Source organism: Phyllostomus discolor, chromosome 4 (assembly GCF_004126475.2).
Source record: "Phyllostomus discolor isolate MPI-MPIP mPhyDis1 chromosome 4, mPhyDis1.pri.v3, whole genome shotgun sequence".
Lineage (NCBI taxonomy): Eukaryota > Metazoa > Chordata > Mammalia > Chiroptera > Phyllostomidae > Phyllostomus > Phyllostomus discolor.
In genome coordinates, this window is record NC_040906.2 from 137,510,845 (window position 1) to 137,530,437 (window position 19,593).

At 36.3% G+C, this 19,593-nt stretch overlaps 1 protein-coding gene and 1 pseudogene across 28 annotated transcripts in view; one reads left to right on the forward strand and one right to left on the reverse strand.

Annotated features, from left to right (window-relative positions):
- Positions 1-19,593, forward strand: part of RIMS1 (regulating synaptic membrane exocytosis 1) — a 420,732-nt gene that overhangs the window by 83,139 nt on the left and 318,000 nt on the right. The window lies entirely within an intron of this gene.
- Positions 2,839-18,432, reverse strand: LOC114494056 (annotated as a pseudogene).

The window sequence follows — 19,593 nt, forward strand, 5'->3', positions numbered from 1 at the left end:
GTGCACCTTGATTATTACTTCCTTTCACCAAGTACACCTTGCCAGCTAAACTAGGTCCTCTGTTAATGATATCTGAGCAGTTCTCTGTTGGTGACTCCGACATTGGAGCACCTTGTCCCTTGTATACTCTCTTGTGTCTTTTGTTCTTGTGAATAGAAGATATGGTGGCCAGATGCATTTTTTTCTCCTTCTGTGCAGAGCTCGGACTTGAATACTATTGTTTTATTATTTTGTTGATTCTGCCAGGAAGCCTAAAGGTCACTTTCATCTTAAGCCTGGGACCAGCCCCAAGCAGCCAGCTCAATGGATTTCCATTCTTTCAGCTTCCGCAAGCCAATCTTAAGCCAACAATATTTATCCACAGGAACAAAGTATTATTTTAAAAAACATATTCTGAAAACATTAAGGTTACACAAGCCCAGAAGACTTTTGATAGACATTTCATGGTAGCTTTACATCGAGTCATGTGATGAGGGCAAAAACTGAGCTTTGATGCTGGTTGTACTTGGCCTGCATGTGGCCGCAAGATATGAATGAACCTTGGTGGTGACATGCCTTGTAATCACTCAATGGGAAGTGGGCGTGGCTAGGCCTGGAATCCAGGTATCTGAATTCAGAGTACAGGATGGATTCAAAATATGCAGATAGTCTATGCTGTTACCAAGAAGAATTTTGCAAATCCTCCTAGACTAATGAGTCAACTTTAAGAGTTAAGGGTTACACCATGTATTTTCAGTCCTTGCTGTGGTACTCACTTGCTGGTGACATTGACCCAGGTGTTTTACTTTCTTAAACCTTAGTTTTCATATCTGGAAAATAGGAACAATATTACTTTCTAGTTATCTCATTGGAAACTGTCAAGGATGAAGTGAGAGAGCACATAAGAGGGTTGTGTGGAGGTACTATGAAATATTCACACATGCTATTAAAGTGCAGTGATTAACCTGTATGTTATTCATCATGTCACCCATTTAACAAACATTTACCAGCACTTACAGTGTGCTCATATTGATGCAATTTAAAAAAAAGAAAACATATTTTTGACCAACTCAGCCAAAACATATAGCTGCATCTTTTCTTATCTGTTACTGTTTCTCATTGAAAGAAGTGGCGTGAAATAGTATCGGGGCACTTTTAAAAATGATGCAAGACACCTCACATTACCCCATCATACTTCATATGCTCCAAACTGTGCTTGAGTAGGGAAGCCAAGAAACGTCTATTTGGAAAATGTCCCCATGTTATCCTGACATTCTTTTCTACTTTAGGACCACTGGTATGTACCATTGAGATGCTTAGTAAAAGTAAAGATTAGTAAGGATGAGTGGTAATTTCATAAACCAAAGTTAATATCAGTGTCACTGAAATGGACTTCTCTTCCAAAACTCATGTAGCGTGGATACAAAGGGAGATAAATATTGGCAATGTTGTTATTAGAAAGTCACTGTGCCTTGGGGCCCAGCCTGGCTACTCTGTGAATCACTGCTCACTCTTCTGCTGTTCTACAGTCTTTTGTCCAGGATGAGAACGGTCTGCCCGTGCCAAGAAGATAGATGGTTGTCGTGCAAAAACAGGAAGCTTATAGCCAAAGGAGAATCTGTACCCACTGGCTACTTCTGTGCTGGTATTAGAAGGAAGATATTAAATTAAAAGAAAAGATCAAGCATGGGACCTTGGACAAACTATGCAGTGAATTAATGTTTATTTAGTAAAAAATTATTTTGGTAGATAAGTGAATGCACTCATCTGTAATGCATGTAGCAAATATTAGACATTGAGAATGTGTCTAGGATATCTTCAGTGATTTTAGATAGCATCACTAGTAACATATAATTGAGGCCATGGATTAGATGATTTCAGAACATGGCATACTAAAGCAGACCTTTTAAGGCCTATATAACTCTGAATAATATTAAATAAGATTTCCATTGTTTTCAAATGACCAATATATATATCATATATTTTGACATTCATTCCTTCATTTTTACTGATTTATTCAACAAATGTTAGAGACTTAGAAAACATCTAAGAGGATATAGCTTAGTTAAGCTGACAGAGAGGCAAACAGGAACGTACAATAGTTATGATGCTAAGGCTGTGAAAGGACTTAGAGATTGCCATGAAAGCACAGAGAGACCTTACTCAAAAGTATGTATCAGGAAAAGTTGTTAGATCCACTAATACTTGGAATTTTATTGTATTTATGTTAACACTGATATGTTAACCTGATATTTTTGTAATTCTTTAAAAAATGTTTACTGAGCATAAACTATGTTCCAAATACTTTACTAAATTAGAGGATAAGGGAAGGAAGACTTCTCCTCACCCCCAATAGTATTAGGTATAGGTTCTGCCCTTAAGTAGTTTCTAATGTAATTTGGAAGATGAGAGGTGGGTATATGGGTGTATGGATGGATGGATGAGTGGATGAGTGTGTGAGTGGATATGTGGACAGATTGGTTGAGTCGGTGGTTATGCAGATATAAAAGATACAACACAAGTAAATGTCAAAAGTGAAATGAATTACTTGAAAATGTTCATGAAATTTCCTTAAAGGTGGGTAATAGATATATAAATAATTGTTGCTGAAGTGATCTGGAGTCAGGAAAAGCTACAGAGAGGAAAGAAGAACTTTAGGTTTCCTCCAAGTGTGAATTGTAATTAGAAAGGACAGATTTGAGCATTTGTGACTAAGAAAATGACTTGGGTAAAAATGTTCAGCGTGAGAATGAAGCAATCAGGCAAAGGGGGCATTGAATGTATAATCTAGTTTGAGAAGCATATTTGGCAAAATAGTTGGGACCAGTTTATAGATATCCTTGAAATCCAGGTTCTGAAAACTGGTTTTATTCTGAGAGAAGACATGAAAAGTATATGAACATGGAGTTACCCCAGCTTAAAGGAATATTTTAGGACGATAAATTTTTCAGAAGTTTGCATGATGGATGATAATAGGGCCTTCTTGCAGAGAAAGTGACCAATTATTAGGTGACTAAAATAGACCAGACATAGTTAATAATAGTAAGAATACTGATTGTGGTTATAGAAGAAATGGATGAGAGAGTCATCTGGAAGGAGAAAGCAGCAGGCTTTTGTGACTGTAGCAAAGTGAATGTAGCAAAGAAAGGAACAAGGAAGAGGAGACTCAAAAAGAAAAAAAAGCCCAAGAATTTGAGCCTTGGAGTTGCCTTAGGCAAGTTAATGAAAAATAAGTGGAAAAGGCTTGTACCTCTAAGGAATTATATTCCCTGAAGTATGCACTTCTCTGACGCCTTAGGGAGATGCACAGGAAAGAAGACTGTGGTACAATGTAAAGAACTATTTCATGTTGGAGCATCAAAAAGGAAAAGAACACACATTTACATTTTCTAACCTCTCACCAACTTTCATTATACATAAATATGGGGCAGAAGAGTGTCTAGTTTTAGCTGTTTGTGGTTCTCTTATTAACTGTGCTATCTACATAATTATAGTTACATCCTATTTTGTTTTAGGTACTTCATGTGCATATAACCCTCAAAAAAATTTAAAAAATACCACTGTTATCTTCATTTTACAAATAAGGAAACTGAGGCACAGAGATGAAAATTACTTGCTTATGCACATACACCCACCAGAGTGAAGCCAGACCTTGAAGCCAGGCAGCCAAAGCCATGAACCTACGTGCAGGCTCCCTCAAAGGCAGTCACTCCTGGTAACTCATCTCAGTGACCCACGTGAGGATCCATTGACGTTTAGCTTCTTAATCAATCCTGGGCTATGGCCTAAAAGGGTAAGAAGACAATAATCCCTTAGGATTCTTATTCAAAAAATTCACTCTACTTGTGAGTATAGTTAGCAAAATGTATAATCAGTGAGTAAGTCATGCTCTTTGTGGTACTCATGCCGTATATAAAATTTTATAGACCTAGAAGAATGTACAAAATCGCTATCAATGACTTCTTACATCTAATTTCTTTTGTTATTGTTGTTCAGTTACAGTTGTCCCCATTGTTTGCCCATTACTTTCTCCTTCCCTACCCGCCCCCACATCCCACATGCAATCCTCCCCTCAAATTCCACAAATAAGCAGGCTTTTATTTGTTTTGCTTGCAGAAAAAGGGATTGATATTTAACTTAAAGATGAACTCATATTAAAAGAATATGAGTCATTTGTCAATAAATTGTGTGCTGCCCTTGGGACATGTTTTCTTTGGTTGCTTTAGATGATTTTCAAAAAAAGAAAAAACATCATTAATTTAAACAACATTTTTATATCTTGTTTCCCCACCTGCAGTGTTTACTTCTTGAAGGTAGAGACTGTATTTTATGAAAGGAATTCATCTACTATTCTATGTAATACTATGTTATACCACTGGAACTTGATATAAATTGCTTTCTTTTGGTTTGAATTATACTTTCATTTGATTTGCATAGCAGGTACAATTGATAAATGGTTCCAAGATGGGTTCTGTTATCTCCTTTATTGTGAAGGCTGAAATGAGCTGATAAACATTGAGAAGTAGAGAATATGGAGAATCAGGGAGGAGAATGAAAGCCTCCTTCGTTTGTCCCTTTGATTTTCCTAACTCCGCCTCTTCTTGCAATGTCAGAGAGCTATTTCCACCATCTGGTATACTTGGAAGCTTTAAAAGTGTTAAAACAGTTGGGCTGGTCCTTTCCAGTGTCACTTAATGTGAACACAAGGGATAGTTTGGGGCCATAATTATGAAAAAAGTTCAGGCTTGGAAAAAGTGTGACTTTGGGATATATACATTCATAGATATAGATGGAGATAGAGATAGAGATAGAAATAGGTTTTTGTGTGTATGAGTGAAAATAAAATTTAGATGTTTTGCAATTAGGATTAGAGGGTATTTAATTTCTCACTTTTAACAAAAGAGGAATCTTGTTTACCACTGTACTGTCCACAGCAGTCAACACAGTATTTTCTGTATACATAAGGGCACTCAAGTGTGTTGTTTGGTCCCAAATAAGACAGAAATGAGCTCCATGACTTCTTCCACAACACACCCCACCAAACGCATGCACAGTCATGCACGCACTTTCTTCTTCACCTTTTCTTTTCTATTCATATTTCCATTCTCCCAGTTATCCAGATTTTCAACTCCCCCTTCCTTGTGCTCCCTCCATGTAATGTCATTGTGTCCTGTCAGCTCTAAATCTGAATCCTCTCACATCTGTTCCTTCTTTCCATTCTCATTGCCATGCTCTTATCTTAGACCCTTTCCCTTTTCCTTGGAGTTGGAAACTTAATTGACCCTTTTGTCTCCTATCCATTCACCAGTGTAAACCGTCCCATTCAGCTTTGGTTGGAGCAGCTGCCTTCTCAGGGGCCTTCAGGCTTAATAGCCCATGAATAAATTACTGTTCAGTGTCTGGTTGCCTAATCTCTCACAATGCCTTCTCACAATCACGTTTTTTACAAAATTGCATTATTCCTTACTCACTGAAGACGTTCTCCATTCTTTTTTCCAACTTGAGGCTCCCTATTCCTCCATATTCCCACCCTCACCCTCCTTTACACAAATACTTAAAACCCACCAATGCAGACTTAAAGTTTATCAACATACAGTAGGGTGCTGAGAGGTGGCCCACACAAGTCCTGAAAGCCCACTGTTAAATTTTCAAATATTTTATAAGCTATTTAAAATTAAAATATATAAACTTACTTTAGGTACATTTTATTAAAACAAATGTAGTAAATACTCAACACTGACCATTTCTTAATTATTTTGTTATACGTGACTATTTATGCTTTTGAGTTATTCATAACCACTGAATACAAAGTAGAAATACTGCATGATGGAAATATTATGGTATCACTTACTTTACCATTTCTACATTAAAGTAACATCACATTTGTTATTGGAAATCTTCCTTAATGAGAGTATTTACACCATGGAAATTGGCAAACTCTATAAATTGGCATTTTTATTTGTCTTGAAGAAACTATAGTGCATTTATCAGTACAGCGCTGCAGACACATTCTGTTGCTTCTCTCATTCTGGCCATGGTAAATGCTCTCTCCCCTGCCTGGAATATCCCTTACGTTGTTTGACACACATGTGTGGCACACACAACACACACATTATACACTGAATAAACTCCTTTTAATCACTTTAACTGGTGTCACTCCTTCCCCAAGACTTCCTAGGCCTCCCAGAAAGAGTAATTTTTTTCTGCTTTGTAGTAGTTCTGTGGTGTAAATGTCTTTATTGTAGCATATGTTATCATTTATTAAATTTAGTGTTGCTAGATTTAGCAAATAAAAATTTGAATTTCATATAAATCATATTTTTAATGTTTCCATGCAACAATATTTGCGGCACACCGTTACTCCAAAGGCACTTGTTATTCATCCGTCCAGATTTAACTAGGTGTCCTATATCAGTTAACCCTAATTACTTCACTTTTTAATTTAATGTTTAATATTCCTAGAGAGGTACCAGATTTTTATTCAATGGTATCCATAATATCGAACACAGAGATTGTATCATAGTAAGAAAGTTTTGTTTTCTTTATAATCAAATAACATCTGAACTGCTATCTCATCTCATTCCTTATCTAACATGTATTCCTACATCTTTCTGTTGGATGAAATCAGGAAACACTTTTGTGGAATTTGAAATGACATAATAAGACTTTTGTTTTATAACCATAAGTTTAGATGCTAAGTAGGACATGGGTTAGAAAGTGGAGATGTTGGAATTAAGGAAGCAAGGTAGGAAGCAAAGGCCCTAGGCCAGAGAAATGATGACAGTGTGTGAACCAAGGAGCTGACAGCATCTTGCAATAGGGAAGAGAACAGGGCTAGAAACAAAAATGGAGGGAGAACAGCTAGATGTGATCATTGCATATAGATGTTAAATGAGAAGAAAGTAGAAATGACTCTGAAGTTTTTGCTTGAATAGTGGAGTTGATGGTGGTTCTTTTCCCTGAGAGAGAAATACAGGATGTATAGCATATTGGGAGAAGATTGAGAAATTTAGTTTGTGACATGCTAAGTTTGAAATGCTATGACCAGTTATGGTATGAAAATAATTTTAGCCACCAGTACAGAATGGGCACTGACAGTTAAAATGGGGTATCAACCAACTGGACAAGGGCCATGAACCATTATACAGTGAGCCTGCTAGGTAAAACTGTTTTCAACTCAGTCAAGGCATCCAATAGGGAATCATAAATACAGGTCTGCAACTCAGAAGGGATTTTGGATCTGGGGGATTTGGAGTCCCTGGCTTGAAAGTGATATTGATGCTCTGGGAATAGATGAGATTACCTACAAAATATTTGAAGAAGAGGGCAAAAGATGGATCTATAGGCTATATTAATATTTACAGGATGGGCAGAAGAAGTAAAGATAGTAAAAAGGAAAAAGATGGAGTGGTTAGATTTAGTGTCTGGCAGAGGTGATGGATCATTTTGCTTCCAGTTCAAACTCCACCTTTTCTCTGATGGGCTAATTTTTATGTTAGAACTGAAGTTATATAAATCAAGGGGCCTATGGGCAATACTGAGCACCACCGAGATTTGTAGGCTTAGCCTTTTGTGCTATGGTAAGTCCACCCTCTGTTGGACCTATAGGTTGATGAAGGATACAGAATGTCATTATCACTCCAGGAGTATCTGCTAAGGACTGAAAACCAGGGTGTTCAGACAGAGAGGGATGTGTGCTTATTAGTCAGGGGCTCAAAGTTGATTGCCCCAGCAGCCTCTCTGGCTTCAGTCTGTGACAAGAGGAGAAAGGGCTGGGAATAGGAAGTTGCCTGTGGTGTCTCATTGATTGTGTCCTTAGAGGGCTTTTGCTGTTATATTTCTCAAACTTGATGAAAGAAGCAATTTTGAGTTGATGAGACAGCATTTGCATTTGAACAGTGGGCTGTTCTAGTTCTGTTACTCAAGGAGTTCCTGAGCGAACTGAGACACCAGAGTCCATATGGTCTGGAATAGAACACCATGCTCAAGCTCAAATATGTGTGGGTCAGCAGACCACTGGGATTTTTCCTTCCAGTTCTGAAAGGTTGCTTAATCATTTGTCTTGTTATTGCAAATGTTACAATAATAATTATAAATGGCTTTTTGCTTCCTAGAGCAGTAAATCTAAATTCTTCCACTTGACATCAAGATCTAAACTAGCCTACCTTTGGTAACCCTCCAAATTATTCCACCAGCTTTGCTGGGTCTGAGTCCCTTATTATAATATGGGCACATCATGGTGTTTCCTGCTTTCATGTCTTTATCTTATTTCTATCCTCAAAATTTAATCAAATTTTTTATAAAACTTTAAAAATCTGTGTATACCCATTAACCTAGTTATCCCATTTATGGGAATATTTCTGACAGAAACATGGTGGCAACTTATAGCAATATGTGTAAAAGGATATTTACTGTGGCAAATTGGGATATTCAGCAATAGGAAATGAGTAAATTATAGTATTGCCCTGCTGTGGAATCCTTTTAATCATTTGAAGCTATTAAAAATAATCAAATGTCTTCACCTGTTCAATGAATGAAACTTGATAAACTTAACACTGTGACTGGCACACAACAAACTTGCAATGAAGATTAGCCATTACTACTACTACTACTATTATATTATTATTATATTTGTTTTTAGAAAGCATATAAATACACTTTGAATGAGTAAAATATGTTCTGTGTTACCATCTACATATGGGGTCCAGTTGTTAATGCAATATGTTAATATGTGCCTAAACAGAACTGATTCAAATTATTACAATTATTAAAGAACTTGTAAAGCATAGGTATAAGTCTAGTAAAAGGGATCCTTGCTCTGATCAGGTGATTTGCCAGTGGGTCAGTATGAGCCCGGTACCTAAAGGTGTAAATAAACAATGGAAGAGATACTGAAGAATACACTTGTTCATTCTCTAAGTGGGACTGGAGAGGAGGACAAAAAGATTATTCTGCTTGAACATCACTCTCATTCAAATTATTATAACAAGCATGTGTCACTTTTGTAATTATAATGACTGAAATGAAAAATAATGCTTCTCTAGAATAGTAACTAGTACATAACAGGTGCTCAATATTTGGTAACTGTTATTGTCATCATTATAACTGCCTCAAGTTCAATAAACTCTAGAAACCTTCCCTAATAACCTCTACCATATCCTTGGGACCAAGGAAACACTGATACGTGCAGCTTATTTACAACACATTTAAGTACATGTAAAAGGCTTCATTCACTATGGGCTTGCCTCCATGAAAATTCTGGTTTGTTCCAAAAGTACAGTGTTTTTAAAGATAGTCACATTTTATACTTAACTTACTTGATCACATAGTAGCTGAAATTTATTACAAACAAAACAAATCAAATACAGTAATTACAATCAGTTTATTCCAAATGAATAATAATATGAGCCACAGATTCTTAATTACATTTGATGGTGATCATTGATTGATTGTTTCATTCAACAGATACATGTTGAGCATCTGCTGAGTACCAATCACCTGTGCAAGGTGCCAGGAATGCCCCAGTGAAGAGACAGACAAGGCTCCGGTTGTCATGTTTTCGTTTCTAGTGGGGGTGACACTCAAATAAACCTGTGTTCATATATATGTGTGTGTATGTGTAGACAAATTGATAAAATCAGAATGTGATGAGAGCAAAGAATTTAATGAATAGGGTGCTATGATAGAAAATAACAGATAGGCCTACTTTAAATACAGAGATCAGAGAGGGCCTCTATGAGAGACCTAGAAGCTGACGATTGGGAAGGAGCAGTCTACAAAAAGCTGGGGCCTGGGGGTCCCCAGGAGGAGGGGCAGCCAGCTCCCAAGTGGGAAGGAGCATGTTCTGTGGTCCAGGGTGACCAGAGCACTCCAAGCAGAGTTATGGGGGTCCAAGGTGAGGTTGGAAAAGCAAACCTAGGCCAAGTCTTGCAGGGAACAATAAGGACTGGGCTTATTTCAAGGTGATATTCTAAGATAATAGCATGTATTAGTATTAGGCCATACTCTTAAAAGGCTTCATGAAACATACTTTAACAGTTAAGATAATACAGAACACTATTATATATAAGAATACTTTAAAATGTATTTCTGTATAAAATATTACATGTTAATCACAAGTAATATTTAAAGAGCTAAAATGAATACAGAAAAAAAAATAACAATAGGTCTCTTCCAGGGTCAAAATTACCAGCCTCAACTAAATTCTGTTTCTTTTATCTAGGGCACATTTTCAAAGCCATGCTGAAAGGAATATAGTAACTGCTTTATTTTTATAACTGACTTCCTTTAAATTGCAGACTTTATTTTTGAGATTGCCTCAAGACTATGTGAGTCACTTGTCTTTTTACATTAAAAAAAAACTTTAAATTTTTAACAGAATTTTCTGTCAATTTACCCAGAACATCTTAATGTGTTTTAAAAATTGTCTAATGTTGCTCCATTTACTTTCCCATTTATTTGACCATGTCTTTTTTTGAGTAGTACATCCTAAAACCCAGATCCTCTGCACTTTTTTTTAGGCCGTACAAATGACCGCATCTGTAATGAATATCCCCAAAGCTGAGTGTAGTTTATTCAGCATTCATTCACTCATCAGAGAGAAGCCCGTGCTGTGTACCAGGAACCAGGCTAAATACTATACAGGAAACAGAGATGGTATCAGACCTGATCCCCATCTTCAAGGATGTTCAGTTTAGTAGCAGAGTTTCAGTCTCATACTCAAGTGAGAAGTAGAGCCTTTAATGTTTATATACAAAAAAGCATAAATGAAGGGTTGACCCAAAAGTCTGTTTAGTTATTTCTGTAAAATAAAAGACATATTTTTCATTTTCACCAATAACTTTATTGATTTGTATACTTTGAATACATCTGCTATCTTCCACGTGATGGAATGTTGATTGTTCTCATTTAATATCACTATGTGATTGCTATCAACTTCAACTGGTCCACCTGGCTGTGGAATATGGTCCAGCGAGAAATCTCCAGCACAAAATTTTGCAAACCACTTTTGACATATTTAATTAGTTACAGCACCTTCTCCATACACTGCACAAATCTTTGTTGTGTTTCACTTGCGTTTTTACCTTTCTTTAAATGATAAAGCGTAATATGCCCAAAATGTTGCATATTTTCTTCCATCTTCAATATTAAAATAGCTACACAAAAGTTCACCAATTTTGATTAGTTTCTTAAATGCATATTGATATGACAGCTGTCACAATATAGTCTAACAAAATTGTTTCAAATGAAGTTAAAGACAAGTAAGCACTACTAGAGCCATTCTACGGAAAAACCAAACAAACTTTTTGGCCAACCCAACTGTAGGAGTTTAGGGAAGTCATAGATCATGGGGAATAAATTGTAATGGGAATTTACAGAATGAAGAAATTACTTCTAGCAACCAAAACACACACACAGATGTGTTAACCTGGTCATTATCTTCTACTCCTAAAGTTAGGAGTAGACATTAAATGAGAGGCTTAAAGAATTATTCAAACCAGCCTTCTTGCTTAAGACATGACATGGAGGTTCAGAGAGGTCAAATTAGAATACCTGCCCCGTGTTAGCCAGGGAGATTGTGCTGGGATCTGGTGGTTTCCCTCACTGGCAGAGCTGCATGCTTTTCACCCTGGAGGGGCTATAAGTGCTGGTTTGCAACAGGAATGTCATGTGTAAAGAACCACGGCTGATACAGAGAATGTGCTTTAGTCCCTTTTTATTTTTAAATAATTACAGTTCATTTTCAGTGGACTGCTCATTGGAATTTGAATGAGCAAGTACACTTTAATTGGATTCTTATTTAAATACACAGAAGACGGTTAAGGAAAAATTAGATTTAATGAAATTAGTTGAGATGTTGATTGGTCACATGTAAAGCTGCTTCTTGATGTTCAGGTGGTCACAGCATCAGAATGCTTTGTGAAGAGAGGTTTTTGAGTCTTCATCCCCAACATTTTAAAGAAGAGAAAAGAAGACTATTTTACTTACAGGTCTCAGATATTAACTTGGCACAAGGTCTCTCAGGGCCTCTTTGTTCTGTGACTTAATTTACATTTTGTCCTTGTTTTCAATGCTAAGAGGAAAAGGAAAGCTCCAGGTGGAATCTGTACCCTTGTCTGTTTGTTCTGAAGCCCAGAGTTCATGACATGCAGAACATAAACATAGACAGGAGCGTTGCTATTTTGGTGTGATTGGCATCTTGACTTCTGGTTGAATATTTTTCAAATGGGAAGGCTTCCTGTGTAGAAATCAATCACTGTGTAAAAGGTCGCTGTTTCTTCTTCCTATTTTTTGATAAAAAAAGGACAAAACAACCACAAATTAGTCAGCTGGCCACGTTCACTTGGAGCTTCTAAAGAGTTAAAACTTTGAATAAGTTGTACATTGAACCTATATCAATATTCTTTTCCAGGTTTATAATTATTTTCAAATTATAAAGTTTATACAGTTTGGTACATAGGACATTTTCTATCTACATTTGCATATAGTGGTGGGGTGGAGGGTATTTCCTTACCTTTTTTAAACTTTGAATTTCTTATGAAAATTATGCCTTAGATATGCATGTTATATATTAAGTTAAATGATCACAAACTAACTTTTGTTTACATTGTCATTGATTATGTATACACAGTTCAAGAAATTTTTATAGTCAACATTTCCATTATGATTTTAGAAAGTGCTTTATTTTCTAAAAATGGTTCTCCAAGTGACTATAATTTAAGGGCATTAAATCCTAAGTCAGGTGGAGAATCATTAGTGATGGTTACAGTCTATTTCATCACTACAGCTTCAGGAAGATTGCAACTAGAATTTTCCCAACTACTTTTGTTTATTTTTACCCCCCTTGTCATTTCTAATATAGACGATTTACGTGTGGAATTCAGTGTTATTACTTTAAACTTGATCTTCAAAAATAAATCCAAATCATTTGGGGTTTGGGAAAACATTTTATTAGAGAAAAAGAGAAAATGTTTCCGGGAATACATGTTGTAGAAACTATCTTTGCTTCTTTACTCCGTGACTTGTTGACATGCCAAGTAAATCAGCAGTTAAGTGATGTCTAACTACTGGATGATAAACGTGCTGATAGTAAGTACTTGCCCTCGAGAAGCATACGATGTAAGATACAGCATGGTTTTGATATAAAACATTCTAATGGCCTTTAGATAAGTCATTTAATAAAGTCATGGGGATATTTGGCTATGATCTAAATACAGATCTTTAAATACTTATCAAGGGTGGGCTTAGCAGATACCCTTAACTCACTCACTGAGTCTCCATTCCTGAGCTTTATCCAAATGTATTTTTTTGGACTTAGCTGCTACCTACGCTCTTCTCTACCATGATAACCACCCACAAGACCTTGTCAATATCACCAACTATTCTTTGAATGATGGAAAATAAAATGACTGGGAAACAACACTCCAAGTTTTGCCAGTGAACTGAATGGAAATTATATTTCAAACATATAATTTTTTCCTTAAATTTTGTTGCTTTGCATACTTCTGTCTCCAAAGCTTAACCATGATACTTTGTCCCCAGGGAAAGAGGAAGGTGGGTATACTGCTGCTACAAAAATTTCATTGTTCTGCTTTTCATGTTCTCAAAGCTGACTCTTTTATTATTGTCTTCAGTGAAGTAATCCTTTTCAAATATAGGCTTTGTTAGAAAAAGTATATTTTCTGAATTATGTCACATTCATTACTATATCAAGAACTAGGTTAAGATCATAGGATTCTCTTCACTGAATAGAATGAATACTCGTTCCATCATGAGAGCTAAGCCATGGTTCCCCGCTCCTCTGGGAAGAAAGGACATGTGACACAGAGGAAGTCCACTGAGATCTTCCCTCTGTGTTATTGTTTATAAAGAGAGAAAGAGGATAAGGCAGAACTCTGAAAGACTGAGCTTAAACCCAAAAGTCACTGTTGGAAATTAAGAGAACATGATTCAATTTAGAAATAGTCATTTCCAAATTTAAAGTTAGTTCCTTAACCATTTTTGCCTCAGACTACATTTTCTCTGTATTGGTAAGGACAAAAGTATTCATTTATAAACTAACTCCCCTTGTGGTGATGCGGTATGGACTTAGCAGACGGCTGTGTCTTGGCTTTTCAGTTTTCCATTACGTGATTTTGGGGGTGTATGGATGTGTACCAGAGCATCCCTTCTATATTAACTAGCTTGCACTGCCATAATAAAATACCATTGTCTGGGTGGCTCAAACAACAGAAATGTATGTATGTCTGTTTGTATTTATTTATTTATTCATTTATTTCCATTATAATTGATATACAACATTGATACAATTGATAAGTGATACAATTATGGTGATAATTGAAACAATTGATAAGTTTCAATAATGATCTAACACGTGTATACACTGCGAAATGATCACCATGCTATGTCTAGTCACAATCACCATAAAAAATTACCATTTTTTCCTTGTGATGAGCACTTTTAAAATCTCCTCTCCCAGCAACCTGCAAATACACACTACAATACCATTGACTGTCATTACCATGTTGTACACCATGTCCCTAGGACCTATTCGTTTTACAACTGGAAGTAACAGCAGTTTAATTTCTCACAGTTCTGGAGGCTAGAAATTCTAAATTAGGGCTTCCAGCATGATCAATTTCTTGTAAAGGCTCTTTTCCTGGCTTGTAAATGGCCACCTTCTGCTGCATCCTCAGGAGCTCTTCCCTTGGTACACATGAATGGAGAAGGAGAACTAATTCTCTGGTGTCTCTTGTAAGAACACCAATCCTGTTGGTTCAGGCCCCCACTCTAATGATCTCATTTAACTGTATGAACTGTCTTAGAGGCCTTATGTCCCAATATATAGCCATACTGTATTTGGGGATAAGGAGTTCAACATATGAATTTAGAGGGGACGCAAACATTCATTCCATACACCTTCAAAACTAAAATATTGTTTTCATATACTATGATGTGATGTTAATCTCACTTTAATTATACGAAGTGGGCTATAAATGGCATTCATGTCTACCTCCAAAACTGTATGAAAAATGTTTAAAACCTTGTCTCCCAACTAATGCTAAGCACTTATGTTTTATAACTTTAGGTTCTATACTTTCATTATTGTGTTTTTAAAATTTACAACTAGCATAATCAAACAGACTGGCATAAGAAAACAATATAGCAGGAGTATTCAGGGATAGCTCAGTATATCCATCAGGACCTCCTTCAGAATGTGTGCTTTCTTCTGTTTTCTTGGTGTATTTTCTCTGCTGCTGTGTATAAAGATGACAGAAAAGGACAAACTCATCTATGAGCTTGCATTATCTCCTAGCCATGGAGCTACTGATTGTCTGACTGATGTCTAGCTAGCATCCATACACACGGACTGTGAAGGTATATAACAGGGGCCCAGGCTGGCCCAAATCCCTGAAGGGACAGGGATGGAGTAAAATTGTGCAAACTGATTTTGAAAGCCCACCATGCTGTCAAAGGGGGCAGGTCTCAGGAAACAAAACAAAACAAAACAGGAGTGTTGCTGCAGAGCTACTTCTAACTGCCTAATAAAACTGTACTGGGTTTGATTAATTATACAAAGTTCAAATTAATAATGAAATTAATTCATAGATATAACAATTGATAGGCAGTAACAAATCAGGTAGTAACTGGTATATCATCATTAATAAAGGTAAAGTTTGCATATGGAATGACAGACCAATTTACATCAATGCGGTTTTATTGGAATTTTAGAAATGTTTTGCTAAATCACATTTTCCTTAGAGGAATACCAAAATTTGTGTGAAACACTTCTCAATGATTGCTGTGTGCAGAAAGTACAATACTGAGGTAAATTAATTATTTTTGGAAGGAGGCATAATTCACTTACATATAATTTTAGAAAAGTGATAAAATAAACTTTTTCATATTAATGAAGAGTTCCATTACCTGCCACTAAAATGATTAAACCTTGACATACATTTTCAATTTTAGCTTCATTTTAGAATAATAGAAAATAGAAGTAAGAATAATATATTTACAAGTCAGGAGGTGCTTATGTGCAGCAAGGTTCCTTTGCAGAGATATTCAAAATTTCTGGTGATAAAGAGCAAGCCAACTAAAATTCAAAAAGAATGCAAAAGCCATAAAATAAAGTAGCCATTTAAAATATTTAATGAAGTGTGAACAAAGCTCTGGTGCTTTCTATGGTAGTGCCTGTCATTAATTTCTTCTCTAAAGCCTGAGCAATTAGGCTGGAATGTTAAAATCATTGCAAAACTTCAATAGCCCTTTGGGGAATGAGGTATTTTGAAGAAGGTGTTATTGCATAAGAAACGCAAACATAAAAATAATTTTATCTCATCACAAACATCAGGGTGTGCTTTCTTTGTGAGCTGGGTGAAAAGAGAAGAGGGAAATTTTAAAATTATAGGCAACCAGAACCCTTGCAAATATGCAGAAGAGAAACTAGCTAATGGGACTACTATTTTAGAAACTTGGGGTTTTTTTTAATGCTAATTGAAAATTAGTAAGTGTTCAAAATGAGTAAAGCATATCTGAGTTGCTTTTTTTAAACCTATTTTTTTGTGGTTAGTGCTGTACCAATCTTCTCCAGAAAACAAGTAAAATAGTTATCCTTTTTATAAACTTTTAATGGTGGAATAAGTTTTAAATGTATAGGAGTTGAAAGAAGATGCCTCTTGTTTATGTTCAGAATTATGGGTGAAAAATCTGATATCTACAGTGTGCAGTGATTGCTGAAAAAATTTAGAGAGGCTGCTCCCAGGCCCCCCTTCAACTCCAAGTTAATGTTTTGAATGTTCTACTCTCTTCTTTAGAGACATTTACCTACATTGTTTGACATTTTAATATTTCTGTTTCTGAAATTTAGAATATTCATTGTGGACCAGGCTTGAGCGGTCCAGCCATTTCTTTACCACTCTGCTAGGTAGAGGCTGTACCTTTCCTGTTTAGTTTTGTGTTCAGGTCATTTTATCAGCAGGCCCTTTCCTGGTGCCTTCATCTAGGACAGCAATCTCCCTTACTCTTCCTGTCTGTGCTGCCATTATGCTTTATGGCTCGCATCATTGCCTGCACTCAATTGTTTATCTGTTTCTGATTGGTTTATGGCTGTCTCCTCATTAGAATGTAAACTCCTGGAGAGCAGGGAACATGAATCTCTTCATTGCTGTCTTCTGCATACCTAGAATAATGCCTGGTAAATGGGCATTGCTTAATGCATTTTTTTTGCTGAAAGGAAGGCTAAATAAATAAACTCATATTTCCTCATTGGTTTTTAGTCTCGCATTTATCAAGTATTTCTCCTTAAATTGACTGCTTTTTATTTTATACTTATTTATTTATTTATTACAGATGTAACTATTTATTTTTAGAGAGAGGGGAAGGGAGGAAGAAAGAGAGAAAAACATCGATGTGACAGAGAAACATCAATCGGTTGCCTCTCATATGCACTTGGACCAGGGAACAAACTTTCAACCTAGGTATGCGCCCTGACCTGGAATCTAACCAAATTTAACTAGTGACCTTTTGCCTTACGGGATGACATCCAACCAACTGAGCCACACAGGTCAGGGCTGCTGATTGTTTTTCAGAGTTTCTTTTAATTTCAGGTTGTTTTACTGCTTATACCATATTGTTTTAAATACTATAACTTTAAAATATATATTCATACTTAAGAAAGCATATGTATGGTCCCTCATTTCTTTACTGTGCCAAATATATTCTAACTATTCTATATTTATTTTTTCAGGATGAGATTTAGAATAATTCTGTAAGATTCAATGAGCCTCCTATTATATTAATGTTAAATTTGTAAATGAATTTACCTATTTAAATATTGAGTCTTCTAATTTCAGATCAAGGATAGCATTACACTTAAATCTCATTTGTGCGTATTGTGTTAGTTCTATAGTATTTTATACACGTCCATCATAATTCAAGTTAGGGTATTTTTGTATTTTTTGTTTCCTTCTTTTTCCTGACCAGGTTTATTACACAGAGGGGTTGGGTCTCAGTCCTTCTTTGCTGCCGCCTTCCTCATGGCTGCAAGGACATTGCTCAGCTTCTCTCTCTTCCTCTTGGCACAGATGTGTGTCCCCACCCTCTTCTTGATGAATTTCAGGGCCCTCTTGGCTTTGCTCTTATTCTTAGAGACCTTGAGCAGCTCCATGGTGTGTTCGTTCACGGGGGGCAAAGCCACACAGCTCTGAGATCATGTCCCGCAGGAACTTGGTGTGCTTGCTGAGCTGCCTGTGGTGACGGCTATGCCTCAGCTTGTTCACCCTCTTTGTCACTTTGTGGCCCTTGTTGAGCCCCAGGCCATGAGGTAGCAGAGAGCCATGGCTGCTGTTCCTCAGTGGCGGTTGCAGTGGAAGGGCTGACCTGTTTCCATTTTTAATAGGACCCATTTACACTATTTCCCCTCACTGTAATATAGGAATGCTTTTTTAAATTTATTTATTTATTTATTTATTTATTTATTTATTTATTTATTTATTTTACATATTATACCTGGTCACCTAATCAAAATCTGGCTTCAGTATTGTAATTTCATTTTAATTTGTTATGCTTTCAAGGTAACAATCATCCCAAGTATCAGTAACATGACTGCCTCTTTTCTAATTTTTAGATTTTTACTTTTTTATTGAAATGCATTGGAAATGACTCTCGGAACAATACTAAATAATGGTGCTGATTTGTCCTCGTTTTGTTCCTGACTGGAATGGAAGTGCTACTGGTGTTACAGTATGCATGGCCCTAGCTATTAGTGGACATATAGATATACAGAGATTCAGACAAAAATATGGTTATGATATGTCTATCTTTTGTTCTTTAAAGTATGTGTTGTTAGGTTTTCCTATTAAAAATCTGTTGGTTCTGTAAATTGGCAAGAATCCCAATTCCCTTGGATGGTTCCATGAGTGTAGAAGCGTTTTGACAGCTTGAAACAATTGGAGTCTGGCATTTTAAGATAAGGAGATAGAGTTCTTTGATAAATTTTAAAATTTCTCCAGTGTTATTAATGTTTAAGTACTGCACCTCGTGTAATGAATGTTAGTTAACACATTGCTGTTCACTAGCGTGGCATCAGGTGGGCAGGATGCCTGTGTCTCCCGCCAGCCTGACCACTGTTGTTCGTGAGTGGTGGGGCGAGATGTTTTCAGGGGGCGTGCTCCCCATCTTTCATAGTTAGCCCGTACTTCTGACCATCTCTCTTATATTGCTATTGTAATTTCTCCCCCTTTTATGTCATTTTACTGCTTTTAAGAAGAATAGTTGAATGTCAACTTTCAGCATTGTATTAGAATTTGGATTGAAATACTCTTTATCAGAGAGCTGTTTCTCAAAATTTGAGATATTAAGTTGATGTTCCCTAATTTTAGCATCAGGATATGCTTCTCTAATGTATTGTTTTTCATTCATTTCAGTGAGTTCCCAGGAACTGTGACATGCAATGGGAAGGGAGCAGTGTCAGCTTGCACTTGTGTCCTGTCTTTCTCTGATATCAATACATGATATGGCTTCTTGTAAGTCATGTGGCAAAAATACCCAGATGTATAACTAAAGCAAAAAAAAATACTTGGAAAGTGATCTGAAATAATAGTTTAAACTTCC